Source organism: Columba livia, chromosome 5 (genome assembly GCF_036013475.1).
Source record: "Columba livia isolate bColLiv1 breed racing homer chromosome 5, bColLiv1.pat.W.v2, whole genome shotgun sequence".
Taxonomy (NCBI): domain Eukaryota; kingdom Metazoa; phylum Chordata; class Aves; order Columbiformes; family Columbidae; genus Columba; species Columba livia.
In genome coordinates, this window is record NC_088606.1 from 11,464,631 (window position 1) to 11,472,858 (window position 8,228).

Consider the following 8,228-nt stretch of genomic DNA (forward strand, 5'->3'; position numbering starts at 1 on the left):
TCTATGCAGAAATCTATGATTCAAAATAATTTGTGTGGTTAAAACTAAACCTAGACGTAGCAATATGAACTGTATAATATTAACTTACAGGTTTTTGACTGAACTCTGCAGACTGTTTGGGGTTGATTTCTCCCAGCTATTGTTAACTTAATGAGACTTGAGATTGCTCAAAGTTCTCGTGCCAATGCTTTCCTGTAATGAGGGATAAATTAAAGCAAACAAACCCGAAGTGAAGCAAACACGATTTGACTGCATGGAGGAAAGCCAATAAAAATAACACCTGATGTCCTCATTTTCTGCTTGATGTGGGCTGAGCTGGTAGATGCACATTGTGGCTGTGTCAGCTGAACTGGGGCATGGTGAAATCTGTGTGTGCTGCTCTGCCGGAGACACTTGACAACTCTGCTTATCTTTGAAAAGCGGGTTTGGCCAGGCAACAAGCCAGCCTCAGACATGATAGTGTCTTCTCCAGAGAGCTACAGGCTACAGTGCATGTTGAATGGGAGAGAAAAGTGAGAGAGCAGAGAGCAGAGGAAACATGAAATAGAGGACTCAGAGGCATGTGCATTTCTGGGCTGATGAAATCGCCATCTGTCTTGCTTCTCTGCAGGGTAAACACAGTGCCCACAGTCCCGTGGTGGAGGTGGGAGAGAGGCTGAGGACAGCACTTGCCCAGCTGCTGGTCTGTTGGATGCTCAGCCACTGTGGGCTCCCTGCACACCTCTGTTCTCTCTTTGCCCACAATGATCTCTCCAGGTAGCTCTTGGGAGGAGTAGTTTTTAGCCAAAAGTGCAACTGCTACATGGGGTAAGACAGCAAAGGTTTCCTCCTCTTCACAGCTGTGTAGCCACGCCAGGGACATCAAAAGGTTGCACAATGCTGATGAATTACCTGTCTCATCCATGTGATAAGTGAGAAAGACCAATGTGCTTTCCAGAGCTACCAGGTCCCCTCTGAGACCAACACCATGTGTCCCTGACACCTGGCTTCAGGAGGCAGTTTGGTGTTCATGCCATCTTCTTATGGTGAGACCAGGATCTTTGCCCCAGCCCTCGGCAGGTTGCGCTCTGAGCTCCACATGGCCAGCTCCCCGTGCTGCACAAACATGGCTCATCCTTGGGTTTTCTTTCCCTCATGGCTTAGGTGGGTTGTTGTCAGAGGTGAGATAACAGCATCTGTCAGGGTTGGGTAGGGATAGAGGTCCCTGCTCACTGCACCATCAGCTGGTGCTGCATGTGCTTGGTGGCCAGCAGAGATTCTGGTGCAGCACCAACAGCCGCTGGGACAGGAGCCCTTGGGTCCCCAGCAGGCACAGCCAAGCATATTTTTGGCTTGGTGTAAGTCAGGGGCACTTCTGTCCCACAGCTCCAAAGTTGTGCAATGCATGTGAAGAATCTTGTATTTTGTGGTCATTTCCCTTTCCTTCCTGCTTCCCCCTCAACTGATCTGTGTAATGTTCAGCATTTAGACATTTTTATCTGGTTATAAGAGATGATAAGTGATACTTTATGACCTTCCTTAATAGCATTACTTGAATTCAGATGAATGGAGGACAAAGGCAGGAGAGCAGATGCATGCTGAGCAACTGCCATAAAGAAAAGGCCTTGATCTGGGCAGATGGCAACTAATGTCGGGGCTAGGAGAGAGCTCTGGCCAAGCAGCTCAAGAAAGGCCTCTGTTTTCTGGATGCTGTGTCTGAAGGCAGGGTTGAGTTTAGGACAAGATGCTGTTTGTTGGACTGGTCACTTACAGATCGGTGAAGGTGTATCTGCAGGTCTGTGGCTGAGCGACAGCTGAGGGCAGGGCAGGGTGCTCCCTCCTCCAGGCTCCTCCTGCTGTTCAGCTAAATTTTGGCTCTGCACACTCTGCTGCCTGAAACTTCACCCTTGAGAGCAATTTAGCCTCAGACTGGCTTCTGTTAGTAGCACAGTCATGGCTGACAGCACCAAAGCTTTGCAGGTTGACAAAGAAATCCTGGCTGGGAAAGGAAACCTCTGCTTCAGGTTGTGGAAATCCTCCACCACTTCATGGCATGCTTGGTGCTATATAGCAGGAGGCAAATAATCCAGTCTCTGCTTGTTTGTTTGTTTTTTTTTTCCCAAGAGAAGTAAAACTGCATTAAGAACTGGTGACCATGCAGAAACATGGGAGAATCAGATGATCTGAACCTCCGCAACGTATAGTCTGTCACTGATGGTGCTCATGTTACCTTTGGGGACGGTTGCCCTGCCTACAGATCAATGGAAAACAAGCATTTGCTTCTAGTCAATTGCGTCACTGCCAAATATAGAGCCACATGTCCTAAACCGGTCATCATCTGACCTTGAAGGCTGTGTCTCTCTGGCTTTCAGTCTCAGCTGTGACGTCCCTCCTGTGGCTCTGCTCATGTCCAGGCCCTTGTCCTGGGCTTTTGCTGTGTACCAGAGAGCCACCAGACCCCCAGGAGATGCCTTTGCTGCCCTCACATGTTGTGCTTGTGCTTGGGCAATGCATTAGGGTGCTTCAGCCACTGATTGTGGATTTGCTGTGTCTTTGGAGGAGGTTTGCCATGGTCTGTCAGGATAACCCATTGCTACTCAGTCACCTCATGCTGTGGTCACCCTAAGCATATTAAAGCAAGGGCACAAGCACAGCCAGGTGTTCCTAATTTGTTCTTCCACTGAAGAGCACCGTTGTAAATGGCACATGAGAGATGTAAATGAAGACATAAAAGATGCGCAAGCGTTGTTGCTGGCACTAATGCCACACTGGTAAGGCTCCCTACCCCTTCCCACTCCCGCATCCTGGCTTTTGGCCCTTGGGAGCCTCTGACAGAGGCGATATGTAAAGAGCTTTGCTCAGAGACCAACTCTGGGTCCCCTTTTCTGGTGCTGGTGCTAGGTCACTCTCACACAACACAGCATCGTCCTCTGGCATCCTCCCAGGGCATCCAGGTAGGTGGTACTTTCCTCCTGGGAACTCCTCCTGTCCTTTCCTTATCCAGGAAACAGACAACCACTTGATTACAGCAATGGTCGGTTCCCATCCTTACATACGTAGGCAAGGATTCCCCTCCTGCAGTGACTGTCTGACAAATGGCTCTTTGCTGCTGAGAGATGTGATGCTGCCCCTTGACCCTGGGTGAGTTCTCAGCCTGCCCTAGTGAGGAACATCTCCTTCACCAGACCTCACCGGCTGCCCTGATCACACACAGGTGAAACACCTGAACAGAACAACCATGTTCCTTGTCACTGGCTCCTTAGACCAGTCACATCAGCCTCTGGGAGCTGATGCCCACCCTTGTCTTTTGGGGCATACTCTGCATGTATTTGTCTAACAAAAACTTAGGAATTCAGGGAATTCAGGATTTCAGGACTGCCAATCAGTCTTGAGTACTGGAAATCGAGCAAGATTTTAAGATTGTAACATGTTTTCTGGTTATGAAATTATTTTGTACATTAGATGGGAATTGCATGACTGAAACACTGAGGCTCGCAAACCTGGAAAAGACAGAGGAGACCTCCGCTAATTATTTGCATTTGTTTCATAATATGTCAAAGCTCCTATAACACTGTGAACTTGCGTGGCGTGAAGTTTCTGATTATTTCCTTAAAGAGAAAGTTACCAGAAGGAAGAATGACCAAACCCCATACGGGAACTCATCTAAGCTCATGCTGTGGCAGAGCGTGGGAAGGGGAAGGGGCTCTCACACATTGGCATAAGCAGCTCTCAGATTCCAGACTTCATGGTTTGAGTTTGCCAAACAAAATACCCCGATTTGGCTACTTTCCATGGAGAAAAATACTGAATATCCAGAAACCAGTGTTCTTTGAAGGGTTGCAACTGGGCAAAAGGCTGGATACAAACTGTCTGTAAGAAAAACAGTTGTTAGGGTAGAAGCATCTGTATGGGGGCACTGTGTGCATGTGTGATGCAGGAGTCTTAGACTAAGAAATTATCTATGTATCTGTTACTACTCCAGGTATCAGCTCTCAAAAACCTATAGATTTTATTGCCTCAATTTCTTTCTTGAAAGAATCCCTATGAGGATTTTTTCTGTGTACAGAGAGAGGCAAACAGATTGCAGAAATCTGGTATGTGCTGATTCTCTTAATGATAATTTGCACATTAACATGGAAGCATTGCTCACACACTACTGAAAGCAGAAATTTGTTTTTCAAGTCAAGCTATATTGAAATGTATGAAAATGGGCAATTAGTATAATTATGAATAATAAAATGAAGCTTGTGGTATTGAGTTGTTCATATAAAAGAGTAGAAACTTACACATGAAAGAACGTAATACCTTGATAGAAATAGCGTTATTTTGTACAGAAATAGTGTTACACCGAGAGATGAGCTTTTGCCCCTTGTCCACGGGGGCATTGGAGGATGAGGTTTTAAAGTAGGTGGATACTCTTTTTTTTTTTCTTAACTGTGGTTTCTAGCCAAGAAACGTTGGCTTAGGAGGTTGTTATGGATGACGGATGAATCTGATGTTTCTTCAAAAACTATTGATTTCGTGCTGTACGTGCTGATCTGACAAAATGTTCCCCAAGTAAAAGCAATCTGAGCTCCTTGAGAGAGGATTCGGAGAGAAATCAAATCAAACAAAAATGGGAGCTTGGGCAGTTCATGCATTCCACAGTAATACTTTAGTCTTTGTGATATTTTAATGGATCAGCAGAGGATGCTGAGCTGGACAGTTAAACAAAGACCAACAAAAGGCTTTTGAGCACAGCCAGAGGCATGGCAGGTACATGAAGGCTGCTTTTCCACCTCCTATGTTCCCCATATTGATATACAGCAAAGGTTTTCTGGATTACTGCTCATGCCGTGTTTTGCCAGCTCCAGGACTAGCAGTGTTACCTGTAAGGTCTTTGAAAGATGGCACAGTTCCTCCAGGAGCAGCCTAGCCCACCCAGCACGTGCAAGAGTTATGCTGTTTTGGTTTGCCCCCCATTTGCATTAACTCTTACGGGTCTCTTTGCCCTGTGAGATCGCAGGACCAGTCTGTGGGTCCTACCTGCTTCTCTTGAGTTGCCCCAAGCCCTGTGATTCCTTAGAGGTGGAATGGGACGCCCTTTCTCAAGCACCCTGGAGGAGACATCCCTAACTGCTCAGAGATGCTTTTTGCAAACCACCTGTGCACAGGCAGCACAGCAATGACACCTTGGAATGAAGTGCAGACTCTGAAGATGATGTTCCTGTCACATCTACTTCCTGACCAAAGGACCTCAAGGTCAGTGAGGTCCAGGAGTGTCTGCATGAATTTTTCTACAAGTGGGTGGCTGCAAGAATTGTGCAGGCTCAAGTGTCTCTCTTGGGGCTTTGGAAATACCTCTGTCACTCCCCACATGTAAAAGAGAGGGGGTGGGTAGCTTCAACCAACCTTTTTGGGTCTGCATAGGCCCCTGCATATTACAAAGGGACTGTGTCACAATGCATGAGGTTGGGACTGGGACCTTGCCAAAGACAAGGGGTCTGCTCTGCAGGACTGTGAAGATGACAGTCCCTGCCCCACAGCTCAGATTACTGTCACCACTTCTTGTGGCCATGGTGCAGCGCAGAGGAGACTGCAATGGTACCAAAGAGCAAAACCAACTCTCCGTTAACTAGGACATAGCGCTGTTAAATTTTGTCAAATCTGTGCACTTGGTTTAGCTTTCAGGCTGCACTGCTTTTGCCAGTGGGACTTGGGGCTTGGCCTCCAGCCTTTGGGATAGAGCTCCAGCCTTTGGGACAGGGCTCAAAAGCTCTTAAAGATTCCAGGACCAATATTGTTCTGTCTGAGGGTTTGTTATAATCTCCTCCCTTTCAGAGGTAATCTCTCCCCATCACAGCTGTTCCAAGATTAACGAGTACTTTTGAGAGCTCAGCTTTTCTGCTAAATGATGTTTTCCTCTTGTATTAGTCCATTAGGAGAGTTATTACAGCTCAAGTACTCTGTCCTATTTGGATGAAAACTACTTATATAAAGAGCAATGAATTCCTCATCCTCAAATGATGGTCTTTCTGGGTGCTGGCACATAATGTGCCCTGGTGTGTTCCATCTGCTGAATGAAGAGTGGGAGGGTTAGGAGAACATGGTCCAAGGGCACTACTAGGTAGTGGTGGGAGAGGGGGCTGGGGTGAACATCCAAGACTTGTGGAGAGGTGAAAGAAGCAACTGAAAACCTCTGAGGGGGCAAGACCCAGAGAAGAGATGAAAAATGGGTTTGTAGGGAAGCCTCCAATCTGGTCAGTTCAAAAAGGACATTTATAAAAATCTGATTTCTGGAGGAGAAAGCCCTCAGCAAGGAGAAATGGTGTCCAGTAGGTGCAAGCATTCACTTCACAGTAGACTTAAAAACTTTATATTGCTTTGAAAAACACAATGAACCTTCCTCCAGTAATGTGCACCTGAACTGCCTGATGTGTGTATCTGCTCCACCTCATTTCCTCTGGTTTCCCTCCAAAAGGTGAGATTGACCTCCCTTCCCATCAGTGTGCAGTTGCATCTGAAATCTGTGGCTGCTGCACTGATGAGTAATTCCTGAAATCACCTGGCATTAGCTGCCATCTCTATTATTGTGGCTATAGAAGAGCTATTTTGTATTTCAAGGATATTAGTGTGGGTGGTGTGGCCACATCCTCTTTTAAGTCATGCAGAAAGGCAGCAATTACTCACATGGGTTTCAATCCACAGTGTGACAAAGCACGATTTTGCTAGTGTCACACCCAAGCTTACCAGCCTCTAGCCTGTTCCCAAAATATCCTTTCTCCCCAACGCTCAGTGATGCTGATTCTTGACCATTTGGTTCCCAGCACCGGCTTTTGATCTAAGCTGTGCAAAGTGGAGGCAGTGTAGCATGTGAAGCTGTGAGCCCTAATTCCTCTGGGGAGGGAGGCTGTGCCACCTCCTCTCCCTGCAGGTACACCTTTCCTTCAGGATGCTCCATGCATTGCCAGGCTTCATGGTCTCTTCCCACCGGACGGAGGTTTCTAGGTTTTCTCCTATTAAAGTTCATACAGCTAAATTGCAAATGGAGGGCAGAAAATTGCTGCCACACACTTTGTGAATACATAATTGTACCTATTCTTTGTGTTTTACATTGATTAGTAGTTGAGGAATTTTGTCACCTGTGCATGTCATTGTGCATGTCCATGAAGCCAAGATTGTCCCCCCGGAGTTGCAGGCTGAATTCAGAAAGGCCCAGTTACCAAAGCACCTTGGTCTAATTTGTCTCTGTTAAAATCTGCACACCAATAAATCCTACAGCCTTTAGTCCAGTGCTGTCATCTCTCAGGGGATCCTGGTGAGAATCTCCTGCCTCAAAAAAGAGGCATTGCAGGCATTCTTGTTTCTTAACTCCTCATTTCCAAGTGTGGAGATGCCAAAATTTCTCAGCAGGCTCCAGCAGAAGGTTTCTGGGTTTTTTGTTTTGTTTTGTTTTTTGTCATGCCCACCCTTGGGAGGAACCCAGGAGCTTTCTGGCTGGTTTTGTTTTCCCGTGCACCAAGGGCAATAGTTGATCAGGTGTCATCAGGGACTTGATGCGCAGCAGATGGGTCCTGCAGGAGTGGAGGAGGCAAGTGATGCCTTAGTTCACCTCTGGTATGCTGTGTTTTGTTTCCCTCTGTCTTTTGCCCTGCAAATTGCAGGTCTTCTACCAAACAATGGAAGTGCCTGGTGGGGTGGATGGGTAGGGAGCTCAATCCATGTCCAATGTGATGCCTGATGCAGGCTGATGTGCTGGTGGCACTGGTGAAAACTGACTTGGTGACCTGGCAATGACATAGCAACTGTGCCTAGGAACCAGCTTTCATAATTGTTTTATAAAGCTGAATTGATTTTTTTCATCTTGGCTAGGTGCTCTGCCTCCAAGGAGGAGCAGACATCAACATCAGCAGGGATTGCATGATAAAGCAAATCCAGCCACACTGACCTCAGAAAATTTCATTGAGTTAGTTTATAGGAGTGCTATTTATCAGTATTAGTCTAACACTGTTATCAAAAACATTCGTGCAACCTCCTGAAAATACCTGTCTATGTGTAATATGCCACATATAAATAAATGCCATTGTAAATGTCGAGTTATACAGGTAGATAAATATGGTACTTTCCCGGGCTCATTAGAGCTGAAAGCTGGGGTTTTATAGCAGGATGAAGACAATTGTACAATGCAGTTCCATATGGCGCATGAAATTTGAATGAAAACCATTTTCTCCTACCCATCCTAATTAAGATATATAAATAGATTCGCTATT